The 13,892-nt window shown below is 43.4% G+C and overlaps 1 pseudogene; it reads right to left on the bottom strand.

The window, feature by feature from the left end:
* Nucleotides 1-2,870: 2,870 nt before the first annotated feature.
* The window catches only part of LOC119320018, a 121,998-nt pseudogene continuing 110,976 nt past the window's right edge, over nucleotides 2,871-13,892 (bottom strand).

Below are 13,892 nucleotides of genomic sequence, written 5' to 3'. Positions count from 1 at the left end.
AAAGTGGGTGGTGGGTGGGGGACGAATTTCTTCGTCGTTCGCTTCCCACTCAAGCCAGACATAGTTCATCCAAGAATCTCCCGACAAGGAAAGAGACCTTAATGAGTTTAGCACATCACCCGAGGGCAAGTGCTGAAAAATATCCATGGCGGTGAACTCCATGACTGGTGTCCAATCAGATTCGATAGGCACAGACGTACGCGGTTCGGATCCTGTGGCCGGAGACGAGTCCGAGGGTCCGGTGACACCACTCTCACAGGAGGTGGGTCAGTGTTCGGCTCCAACGCCGATGAGTGCGCGACCTCCATGGCGGGGTCCATCCACCCATCCTCGGAAGGCACGATCTGCTCCGGATTGATTCCCGGCGCTGCCGCAGGCGCGATCTCCCGAACGCTGTCCGATGGCAGATCAAAGTCATGCCTGTCGTGACCGTTTGGCGCACCTGGAATAGGCATGAATCTGTCGAAGATCAAGTCCCCACGGATGTCGTCCGTATAGTTTAAGCTTCCAAACCTGACCTGATGGCCGGGGGTGTAGCTATCGATCTACTTCAGATGGCCAAGCGAGTTGGCCCGCAGTGCGAAGCCACCGAATACGAAGATCTATCCGGGAAGGAAAACCTCCCCCTGGACTGCGTCGTTGAAGATGGTTAAGGGAGCCATCAAGCCTTATCACGACGACAAAGTGGAACTCTCAATGAAAGAACCAATGTCGGTGTCAAAACCGGCGGATCTCGGGTAGGGGGTCCCGAACTGTGCGTCTAAGGCTGATGGTAACAGGAGGCAGGGGACACGATGTTTTACCCAGGTTTGGTCCCTCTCAGTAATACCCTACTTCCTGCTTGATTGATCTTGATGATATGAGTATTACAAGAGTTGATCTACCACGAGACTGTAGAGGCTAAACCCTAGAAGCTAGCCTATGATTATGATTGTTGTTGTCCTACGGACTAAAACCCTCCAATTTATATAGACACCGGAGGGGGCTAGGGTTACACAAAGTCGGTTACAGAGAAGGAAATCTACATATACGAATTGCCAAGCTTGCCTTCCACACAAAGGAGAGTCCCATCCATACACGGGACGAAGTCTTCAATGTTCTATCTTCATATTCCAACAGTCCGACCAAAGTATATAGTCCGGCTGTCCGAGGACCCCTTAATCCAGGACTCCCTCAGTGCCCACGAGGCAGGGGGCGTGGCCAGTAAGGGTGGGCGCGTCCTCCACTCTCATGGAGGCCTCATGTCCTTCCCGGATTACTTCTTGCTTCCCTAAATTCTTAAATATTCCAAAACAAAGAAAAATGCCATTAGAACTGTTTTGGAGTCGGTTTACTTACCGTACCACATACCTATTCCTTTTCGGAGTCTGAAACATTCTGGAAAGTGTCCCTTATGTATTCCTCCGGGGTTACGGTTTCAATAATATTAGTTTCAACATAGATAGGATTACCTGAGATATAATGTCTGATTCTTTGACCGTTCACCACCTTCGGATTTGTGCCTTCGAAGTTTTTGATTTTTATGGCACCGGAACGGTAGACCTCCTCGATAACGGACCTTCCCATTTAGAGAGAAGTTTCCCTGCAAAAAATCTTAAACTAGAGTTGAATAGCAACACATAATCACCTACGTTAAACTCACGCTTTTGTATCCTTTTTTTCATGCCATCTTTTAACTTTTTCTTTAAACAACTTGGCATTCTCATAGGCTTGGGTTCTCCATTCATCAAGTGAGCTAATGTCAAATAACCTCTTCTCACCAGTATGTTTGAAATCATAGTTGAGCTCTTTAATGGCCCAATATGCCTTATGTTCAAGTTCGAGAGGTAAGTGACATGCTTTTCCATATACCATCTTATATGGAGACATACGCATAGGATTTTTATATGCAGTTCTATAGGCCCACAATGCATCATCAAGTTTTCTTGACCAATTCTTTCTAGATCTATTAAAAGTCTTTTGCAAAATTAATTTGAGCTCTCTATGCTCAACTCTACTTGACCACTAGACGGTGGGTGATAAGGAGATGCAATTCTATGATTAATATCATACTTAGCAAGCATTTTACGAAATGCACCATGAATAAAATGTGAACCACCATCAGTCATGAGATATCTAGGGACTCCAAACCTCAGAAAAATAAGTTCTTTGAGCATCTTAATAGAGGTGTTATGATCAGCACTACTAGTTGGAATAGCTTCTACCCACTTAGTAACATAATGAACAGCAACTAAAATATGTGTATATCCATTAGAGGCAGGAAAAGGTCCCATATAATCATAGCGCCAAACATCAAATGGTTCAATAACAAGAGAGTAATTCATAGGCATTTCTTGACGTCTACTAATATTACCAATTCTTTGACATTCATCACAAGACAAGACAAACTTACGAGCATCTTTGAAGAGAATAGGCCAATAAAAACCGGATTGCAATACCTTATGTGTAGTTCTATCTCTAGCGTGGTGACCTCCATATGGTTTGGAGTGACACTTGCGTAGGATCTGTTCCTGTTCATGCTCAGGTACACAACGTCTAATAACACCATCTACTCCTTCTTTATAAAGGTGCGGGTCATCCCAGAAGTAATGTCTTAAATCATAAAAGAACTTTTTATTTTCTTGGTATGTGAAACTAGGTGGTATAAATTTAGCAACAATGTAATTAGCATAATCAGCATACCATGGAGGAGTATGAGAAGCATTAATGACCGTTAATTGTTCATCAGGAAAGCTATCATCAATAGGTAGTGGGTCATCAAGAACATTCTCTAGCCTAGAAAAGTTGTCTGCAACGGGGTTCTCCGCTCCCTTTCTATCAATAATATGCAAATCAAATTCTTGGAGCAAGAGGACCCATCTAATAAGTCTAGGTTTAGCATCTTTCTTTTCCATAATATATTTAATAGCAGCATGATCGGTGTGAATAGTAACTTTAGAATCAACAATATAAGGTCTGAACTTATCACATGCAAATACAACTGCTAAGAATTCTTTTTTAGTAGTAGCATAATTTCTCTGGGCAGTATCAAGAGTTTTAGTAGCATACTGGATACCATTTAATTTCTTATCAACTCTTTTCCCTAGAACAACACCTACAGCATAATCGCTAGCATCACACATAATTTCAAAGGGTAAATTCCAATCAGGTGGCTGGACAATAGGTGCAGAGATCAAAGCTTTCTTCAGTATTTCAAATGCTTCTACACAATCATCATCAAAGACAAAAGGAATATCTTTTTGCAATAAATTAGTCAGAGGCCTAGAGATTTTAGAAAAGTCCTTAATGAACCTCCTATAAAAACCAGCATGACCAAGGAAACTTCTTATACCTTTAATGTCCTTGGGACATGGCATCTTGTCAATAGCAACAACTTTAGCTTTATCAACTTCAATACCTCTTTCAGAAAGTTTATGCCCCAAGACAATGCCTTCATTAACCATAAAGTGGCACTTTTCCCAATTCAAGACGAGACTAGTGTCTTCACATATCTGCAAAACTCGATCAAGGTTGCTCAAGCAATCATCAAAAGAAGATCCATAAACAAAGAAGTCATCCATGAATACCTCACAAAACTTTTGACAAAAGTCAAAGAATATATCCATCATGCATCTTTGAAAGGTAGCAGGTGCATTACATAAACCAAAAGGCATACGTCTATAAGCAAAAGTACCGAAAGGGCAAGTGAAAACAGTTTTTGATTGATCATCCGCTGACACAGGTATTGGAGAGAAACCAGAATAACCATCTAGAAAGCCGAAATGTGTATGTTTGGATAGTCTTTCCAGCATTTGATCAATAAAGGTAAAGGGTAATGATCTTTCTTAGTAGCTTTATTTAAATTTCGGAAATCAATTACCATACTATAGCCTGTAATAATTCTTTCTGGAATCAATTCATCTTTATCATTAGGAACAACAGTAATACCTCCCTTCTTAGGGACGCAATGAACAAGACTTACCCAATGACTATCATCAACATGATAAATTATACCCGCCTGAAGGAGCTTTAGTATCTCCTTTCTTACCACTTCTTTCATCTTAGGATTTAACCATCGTTGATGATCTCTAACTGGTTTGGAGCCTTCGTCCAATTTAATTTTGTGTTGGCATAGAGTGGGACTAATGCCCTTAAGATCATCCAGAGTATTACCAATAGCAGCACGGTGCTTCTTCAGAGTTTTAAATAATCTTTCCTCTTCTTGCTCTGAAAGGTTAGCACTAATAATAACAGGATATATCTTCTTTTCATCAAGATAAGCATATTTAAGATTATCAGGTAAAGGTTTGAGATCAAACACGGGATCACCCTTAGTTGGAGGAGGATCCCCTAGGATTTCAATCGGCAAGTTGTGTTTCAGAATAGGACCTTGTTGAAGGAATACTTCATCTATCTCCCTTCTTTCATTCATAAACATATCATTTTCATGGTCTAGCAAATATTGTTATAAAGGATCAGTAGGAGGCACGGCAATAGAAGCAAGACCAATAATTTCATCCTTACTAGGCAATTCTTTATCATGGGGTTGTCTACGAAATTTAGCAAAATTAAATTCATGTTTCATATCCCCCAAGCCAATTGTAACAATATCCTTTTCACAATCAATCCTAGCATTGAAGTATTCAAGAAGGGTCTACCAAATATAATGGGACAAAAGCTATCTTGTGGGGAACCAAGAACAAGAAAATCAGCAGGATATTTAACTTTCCCACACAAGACTTCAACATCTCTAACAATCCCAACTTGTGAAATAGTATCTCTATTTGCAAGCTTAATTGTAACATCAATATCTTCTAACTCGGCGGGTGCAATATCATGCATAATTTCTTTATATAAGGAAATAGGTGTTTCACTAGCACTAGCACCCATATCACATAAGCCGTGATAACAATGATCTCCTACTTTAACAGAAATAACAGGCATGCCTACAACAGGTGTATGTATCTTAGCATCTGTTCTAGCAATATTAGCAGCTTCATCACAGAAGTAAATAACATGCCCATCTATATTATCATCCAAGAGATCTTTAACCATAGCAATACTAGGTTCAACTTTAATTTGCTGAGGAGGTGTATATGTTCTAGTATTACTCTTACGAACCACAGTTGAAGCTTTAGCATGATCCTTTATTCTATCAGGAAAAGATGGTTTCTCATCATAAGTAGTAGGAACAATAGGATCATTATAAGTGATACTCTTTTCTTCAACTATAATAGGTGCAACAACTTTTACTTCAATGGGAGGATTATATTTAAACCACTTCTCCTTAGGGAGGTCAACGTGGGTAGCAAAAGATTCACAGAAAGAAGCTACTATCTCAGAGTAGAGTCCATATTTAGCGCTAAATCCACGAAAAGCATCGGTATCCATAAAAGATTTAACACAATCAAACTTAGGTGTCATACCTGACTCCTTACCATCGTTGGAACCCCAATCTTCAGAGTTGCGTTTAATTATTTCCAATAAATCCCACTTGAATTCAATAGTCTTCAACATATAAGAACCAGCACAGGAAGTATCGAGCATGGTGCGATCATTGAGAGAAAGCCGAGCATAATTTTTTTGAATAATCATGTCTCTTGAGAGCTCATGATTGGGGCATGAATATAACATTGACTTAAGCCTCCCCCAAGCTTTAGATGCTTTCTCCTTCGCGAGGCTAGAAATTATATATGTAATTATGATCACGATGAACAAGATGCATAGGATAGAACTTTTGGTGAAATTCCAACTTCAATCGTTTATAATTCCAAGATCACATAGCCTATACCATGTCAATGCGTCTCTCTTCAAAGAGAAAGGAAAGACCTTCCTCTTAACAACATCATTGGGAATACCTACAAGCTTAAATAATCCACAAACTTCATCCACATAGATACGGTGTAAATTAGGATGCAATGTTCCATCTCCTACAAATGGATTAGCTAGCAGTTTCTCTATCATACCCGAAGGAATTTCAAAGTAAACATTTTCAGTAGGTTCAGTGGGTTGAGGAGCAACTATTGCTCTACTGGTCGGGGTGAAGATGCCCCGAACAAGCCCCTCAAAGGATTAGTTTCCATATTAACAAGTGACAGAAAATTTCAGCACACTATATAAATGTTTCCTTACCAAGTTCCACTCACCAAAGGTGCTTCACTCCCCGGCAACGGCGCCAGAAAAGAGTCTGATGACCCACAAGTATAGGGGATCTATCGTAGTCCTTTTGACAAGTAAGAGTGTCGAACCCAACGAGGAGCGGAAGGAAATGACAAGTGGTTTTCAGTAAGGTATTCTCTGCAAGCACTGAAATTGCAGGTAACAGATAGTTTTGTGATAAGATAATTTGTAACGGGTAACAAGCAATGAAATTAAATAAGGTGCAGCAAGGTGGACCAATACTTTTTGTAGCAAAGGACAAGCCTCGACAAGTTCTTATAATGAGAAAAGCACTCCCGAGGACACATGGGAATTATCGTCAAGCTAGTTTCATCACGCTCATATGATTCGCGTTTGTTACTTTGATAATTTGATATGTGGGTGGACCGGTGTTTGGGTACTGCCCTTTCTTGGACAAGCATCCCACTTATGATTAACCCCTATTGCAAGCATCTTCAACTACAAAAGAAGTATTAAGGGAAACCTAACCATAGCATGAAACTAGTGGATACAAATCAGCCCCTTATGAAGCAACACATAAACTAGGGTTTAAGCTTCTGTCACTCTAGCAACCCATCATCTACTTATTACTTCCCAATGCCTTCCTCTAGGCCCAAATAATGGTGAAGTGTCATGTAGTCGACGTTCACATAACACCACTAGAGGAGAGACAACATACATCTCATCAAAATATCAAACGAATAACAAATTCACATGACTACTAATAGCAAGACTTCACCCATGTCCTCAGGAACAAACGTAACTACTCACAAAGCATATTCATGTTCATAATCAGAGGAGTATTAATAAGCATTACGGATCTGAACATATGATCTTCCAGCAAGTAAACCAATTGGCATCAACTACAAGGAGTAATCAACACTACTAGCAACCCACAAGTACCAATTTCTGATTTTGGATACAAGATTGGATACAAGAGATGAACTAGGGTTTTTAGAGGAGATGGTGCTGGTGAAGATGTTGATGGAGATTGACCCCCTCCCGATGAGAGGATCATTGGTGATGACGATGGTGATGATTTCCCCGTCCCAGAGGGAAGTTTCCCCGGCAGAACAGCTCCGCTAGAGCCCTAGATGGGTTCCGCCAAGGTTTCGCCTCGTGGCGGCGGAGTTTCGTCCCGTAAGCTTGTTTATGATTTTTTTTTCTAGGGTAAAAGCCTTCATATAGCAGAATATGGACACCTGAGGGCCACCAGGGGGCCCAGGATACAGGGGTCCGCGCCTAGTAGGGGTGGGCGTGCCCCCCACCCTCGTTGCCAGGGTGTGGGCCCCCTCTGGTACTTTCTTTGCTCAATAATTCTTATTAATTCCAAAAGTGACTTTCATGGAGTTTCAGGACTTTTGGAGGTGTGCAGAATAGGTTTCCAATATTTGCTCCTTTTCCAGCCAGAATCCCAGCTGCCGGCATTCTCCCTCTTCATGGTAAACCTTGCAAAATAAGAGAGAATAGCCATAAGTATTGTGACATAATGTGTAATAACAACCCATAATGCAATAAATATTTATATAAAAGCATGATGCAAAATGGACGTATCAACTCCCCCAAGCTTAGACCTCGCTTGTCCTCAAGCGGAAGCCGTATCGAAAAATATGTCCACATGTTTAGAGATAGAGGTGTCGATAAAAATAAAATACGGACATATGAGGGCATCATGATCATTCTTATAACAACAACATATATAGATTTTTTCATATGATTTCTTATGCTCAAGTAACAATCTATTCACAATGTCAAGTATGGATCATAAACTTCATTGAAAACTAACAAACTATAATATCAGTCATTGAAGCAATTGCAATTTATCATAACATCAGAAAGAGTCAAGAATAGAGCTTTTCAGCAAGTCCACATACTCAACTATCATATAGTCTTCTACAATTGCTAACACTCACGCAATACTTATGGTTATGGAGTTTTAATCGGACACTAAGAACGATAGGGGCTTACAATCTCGCCTCCCAACATATTCACCTTTGGGTGATGTCAACAATAATAGTTCATGCTAACTTACATCCAGTTGGATATATATATATATCAGGATCTTTCCAACACGAGGTGCTTGCCAAAGGATAAAATGAAAAAGGGAAAGGTGAAGATCACCTTGACTCTTGCAAAAAAGTAAAAGACGTAAAGTAAAAGATAGGCCCTTCGCAGAGGGAAGCAGAGGTTATCATGTGCTTTTAGAGTTGGATGCACAAAATGTTAATGCAAAAGAACGTCACTTTATATTGCCACTTGTGATATGAACCTTTATTATGTAGTCTGTCGCTTTTATTACTTCCATATCACACGATTGTATAAAGCTTATTTTCTCTGCACTAATAAGTCATACATATTTAGAGAGCAATTTTTATTGCTTGCAACATGACAACTTACTTGAAGGATCTTACTCAATCCATAGGTAGGTATGGTGGACTCTCATGGCAAAACTGGGTTTAAGGATATTTGGAAGCACAAGTAGTATCTCTACTTGGTGCAAGGAATTTGGCTAGCATGAGGGGGAAAGGCAAGCTCAACATGTTGGACGATCCATGACAATATACTTTAACTAAGATGTGAGAAAACATAACCCATTACGTTGTCTTCCTTGTCCAACATCCTTTAGCATGTCATACTTTAATGAGTGCTCACAATTATAAAAGATGTCCAAGGTAGTATATTTATATGTTAAAACCTCTCTTTCTTTATTACTTCCTATTAATTGCAACGATGACCAAAACTATGTTTGTCAACTCTCAATAACTTTTATGCCTCATACTCTATATGTGAAGTCATTGCTATCCATAAGATCAATATGAACTCTTTTATTCTTTTTATTCTTTCTATTTTCTCAAGATCATAGCAATATAGCAAAGCCCTTGACTCAACACTAATCTTTATTATAGATAGCTCACAGACTCGATTACATAGAGAGATCATAAAGCAAAACTCAAAACTAATTCAAACCGAAACTTTATTCTACTAGATCTAGATATTACCAAAAGGATCGTACTAAGTAAAACGGTAAAGATAGGAGTGCGATGGTGATACGATACCGGGGCAACTCCCCCAAGCTTGGCAGTTGCCAAGGGGAGTGCCCATACCCATGTGATTATGTCCTCGGAGGTGGTGAAGAAGGAGTCGTTGATGATGTAGGCTTGTCGTCCATCTTCCAAGGCATAGGCTCACCATCATAAAAGGATGATCGAGTCTCCGGGATCCTCAAATCTGCAGCCAAACTCATCCTCTTGAATCTATATTCATACTCACAGTTTTGGTTTTGCAGGTCATAGATCTGGGCTTGGAGGTGCTCGATTTTCTCATGAATCTTGAAGATGGTCTCCCCAATGTTCTTGGCGTCCAGCTTGTGGTTGTTGGTGAACTCCGCGATCATCATCTGGTTGGCATTGAGTCCACGCTCCACCATCCCTTGGCACTTGAAAACTTGTTGTTCCATAGCTTCGAGCTTCGTCTCCACGCTTCTGGTATGCCTTGGTCCCTCCACACCGCGGATGTGCAGCACCCCCTCACACATCTCAATGGTTTGAGGGTGTTGCAGCACCTCCGCAAGATAGGGGTTGGTAACCCTCTCGAAAAACTTGTCCTTGGGAGCGCTTGGAGATGTCATGGTGCTCTAGATCTGTCAGAAAAACAGCTCGAAATGAAAACTGAAGATTTTTTCGTGATACGGTGTTCAAAACCTTCGGGAGATTATATAATGATTTTTACCGACCAAAAGAAGTAACGTGCCAGAAAATGGAGTCCCGGAGGCACACGAGGTGCCCACGAGGCAGGGGGGCGCACCCAGTAAGGGTGGGCACGCCCTCCACCCTCGTGGAGGCCTCGTGTCCTTCCCGGATTACTTCTTGCTTCCCTAAAGTCTTAAATATTCCAAAACGGAGAAAAAATACCATTAGAACTGTTTTGGAGTCGGTTTACTTACCGTACCACATACCTATTCCTTTTCGGAGTCTGAAACATTCTGGAAAGTGTCCCTTATGTATTCATCCGGGGTTACGGTTTCAATAATATTAGTTTCAACATTGATAGGATTACCTGAGATATAATGTTTGATTCTTTAACCGTTCACTACCTTCGGATTTGTGCCTTCGATGTTGTTGATTTTTATGGCACCGGAATGATAGACCTCCTCGATAACGTAAGGACCTTCCCATTTAGAGAGATGTTTTCCTGCAAAAAATCTTAAACGAGAGTTGAATAGCAACACATAATCACCTATGTTAAACTCACACTTTTGTATCCTTTTGTCATGCCATCTTTTAACTTTTTCTTTAAACAACTTGGCATTCTCATAGGCTTGGGTTCTCCATTCATCAAGTGAGCTAATGTCAAATAACCTCTTCTCACCGGCAAGTTTGAAATCATAGCTGAGCTCTTTAATGGCCCAATATGCCTTATGTTCAAGTTTGAGAGGTAAGTGACATGCTTTTCCGTATACCATCTTATATGGAGACATACCCATAGGATTTTCATATGCAGTTCTATAGGCCCACAATGCATCATCAAGTTTTTTGGACCAATTCTTTCTAGATCTATTAAAAGTCTTTTGCAAAATTAATTTGAGCTCTCTATTAGTCAACTCTACTTGACCACTAGACTGTGGGTGACAAGGAGATGCAATTCTATGATTAACATCATACTTAGCAAGCATTTTACGAAATGCACCATGAATAAAATGTGAACCACCATCAGTCATGAGATATCTAGGGACTCCAAACCTCGGAAAAATAACTTCTTTGAGCATTTTAATAGAGGTGTTATGATCAGCACTACTAGTTAGAATAGCTTCTGCCCACTTAGTAACGTAATCAACAGCAACTAAAATATGTTTATATCCATTAGAGGCAGGAAAAGGTCCCATATAATCAAAGCCCCAAACATCAAATGGTTCAATAACAAGAGAGTAATTCATAGGCATTTCTTGATGTCTACTAATGTTACCAATTCTTTGACATTCATCACAAGACAAGACAAATTTATGAGCATCTTTGAAGAGAGTAGGCCAATAAAAACTGGATTGCAATACCTTATGTGTAGTTCTATCTCCAGCGTGGTGACCTCCATATGGTTCGGAGTGACACTTGCTGTCGGGGAAGCTGATCCACGAACACCTATGGGGACCGGCGGACCGGGCCCCTTTCGGTTCGGCAGGGGGGCGGAGATTGCACGAAGAGCGGATCGAGGCGAAGCACACGAGCAGTTTACCCAGCTTCGGAGCTCTCCGGAGAGATAATACTCCTACTGCTGCTTGTCTGATTGTATTGAGTTCTTGCTCGGGAGCGCTGAGTGCTACAGTACACACGAGCTGCTAACGAGACCGAGCGTGAGTGTTTTCTGGTTTTCGAACCCTCCTCTACGTTGCGCCTGGGCCTGTACAGTATATCCTACCTAACCCTGACGGCAGGGGACAAAGGCATTAAATGCCCGTCTGCGTCGCCCAAATAGTGCAAAAAAGGACCGTCAGGGACGCCACCGCTTGCCACGATGGCGATCTTGTCAGCGTCGCTTGCCACCTCGCACCGCTGGCTGCACAGCCTCCTGCCACGCGCGCCTGGAAAGACCCCAAGGCGACACGTTGGTGGATGTGCTGGAGCGTGGGTACAGAGTGGTAACCTGCCGCGGCCGTTGTCTTGTCGCGCGTCCGGAAGCTTGTCGCTCACCGGGCCTTGCCGGGATGCACGGCGCGTCGCGGCAAGTTCCTTGAGATGCCTTGGTTGGCATTCCCGGCAAGCACCTCTTGCCGGGGGCTTGTCTCCTTGGTTTAAATACTTTATTCTTCAATGGCTCCAAAGGAACCACGGAGGACCTTGGCGTCACCCGGCAAGCCTTGCCGCGGGGCGCTGCAACTGCCCGTGCACAGGTTCGGGATACTAGGGTACCCCTACTCTAGTACACTGACAGGAGCCCCCGGGCCTGGGCCACACACGGTGCCGAGCGCTGTTGGGCCAGGCCCAAAACAGGGCACGGGCACGCGCGGCCTGGATTACGCCGTATCTTACACCGTATCCACCACGCCCTCCCCCAACAGCACGCGTCGAATGCGGCATCGTGGGAGAGATCATGGGTGGTTTCTTTATTCGGAAGGACGAAACGTCCGCCCCCTCCGGTCCCTGGCGGAGGAGCGGGAGCAACTTCTCGAGGAGCGGAAAGCCTTCCTCCTCGCGAAGGCTGAAGTTGAAGAGAAGCAACGGCTTGTCACCGGAAATCTATTTGCGCAGGAAGGAGAGTTGGCGCAGCGCAAGGTCAACCATGATAGCCACGAGGAGGAGCTTGCTGCGCGCGAGCAAGCAATTGGCGGGGCTCTCAAGGAGGCAAGGGATGCTGCCGCAGCTGCCGAGGCCGCCAAGAAGGAGCTGGAGATGAAGGTGGCGCAGCTGGAAGCCGATCTCAGGGCGGGCGGCGAGGAGCTTGCCGCGCTCAAGCGTGAGCGCGAGAAGGACGCTGCCGCTCATGGTGAGCTGCAGGGTCTTCTCGCTGAGAGGAGCAAGGATCTCAGCGCCGCCAAGGATTCCAATGCAGATCTCGTGTTGAAGCTGGCCACTTTGACTCAGACGCTGGACGGCGCCAGGGAGTGGGAGGTGGCCTTATCGGAGAAGATCAAGGCCGACGAGGCGCTGCTGGCGAGTGCTGTTGCCGCCCAGGATACTTTTAGGGAGACTGTGGAGCACTGGACCGAGGGTCTCTTGAATGCTGCTGCCGCCATCGACGGGGAGTTGGCGCAGCTGGGGATGGAGGATCTCGGATACTCCTCCGACGAGCACCTCCAACCCAGCGCCAAGCTCAGCTTGTTCTTCAAAGGCGTGGCGACGGCACTCCAGCGACTCCGGGAGAAGATCCCAAAGCAGCTGGCCAACGAGTAGCGCAAGATCTGCGCGGGAGTTCTTCAGAAGGTGCTGGTGAAGGTGGCCTTCCGCAACCCAGGCCTCAACCTCACCAACGTCCTCAGGTCCTTGCTGCCGGATGCTGATTTGGAGGCGCTCAAGGCCCTTGTCGCACCCATTGTGGACAAGGTGAGCGAAATCAAGAGGGTTGAGGGCGATCGCGTAGACTAGGCCGCCCGTTTTCTCTTTTTTTCTTGTCGCTGTTGGTCATGTCATGAGAACAATCTGTTAGAGCTACGACAAGTTATCTTGTAATATAACTCTATTTTGGGTAGAGATTGCTATGTTATTTCCTTTACTTGATTCCTTCCTTTGTATGTTTTTGCCCTATGCTTTTTAGGGAACTTGTTGGCGCAGGCACCTTAGCCGCGAGCGCTGAGTGCGGGACATCAGCAGCCTACTGGCGGTGCTGCTTCCGACAAGAAACCTTGTCGCAACTAGTCGCAGCTCACTTAAGTTGTTGAGCGGACTCGAAACAAAGTAAGGGTGCAACTAGCTACGAGTTGGTTCCTCTGCGCACAGGTTTTCCATACAAAGTACGGTCGTTCGAGGAAGATAACTTAAAAATTTAAAAACTGATTGCTCAAACTTTGGCAACTTAGCTTTTCTGTCGTTTGCTTTCCGGTAAGGCGAAACTTCCTTGAACGATGCCTAGTCCATACCATTATCTTCTCCTTTCCCCCCGGCAAACTTGTGTGCGAGGGAACCTTCCTTTCCTTTTTGAGAAAAAGAAAGAAGAGAAAATAAAGATATGGAGCCTTACTGCTCGTTATTGCTTACCGGGGATAGGCGCTGCACAAAGTGTCAGATAACACATCCAAAGAAAGTAGAAAGCATGATATTGACAAGATG

This window comes from Triticum dicoccoides, chromosome 6B, assembly GCF_002162155.2.
Source record: "Triticum dicoccoides isolate Atlit2015 ecotype Zavitan chromosome 6B, WEW_v2.0, whole genome shotgun sequence".
Taxonomy (NCBI): Eukaryota; Viridiplantae; Streptophyta; class Magnoliopsida; order Poales; family Poaceae; genus Triticum; species Triticum dicoccoides.
The sequence above is the reverse complement of the archived record's forward strand: the minus strand, read 5'-3'. Positions and strand labels throughout refer to the sequence as shown.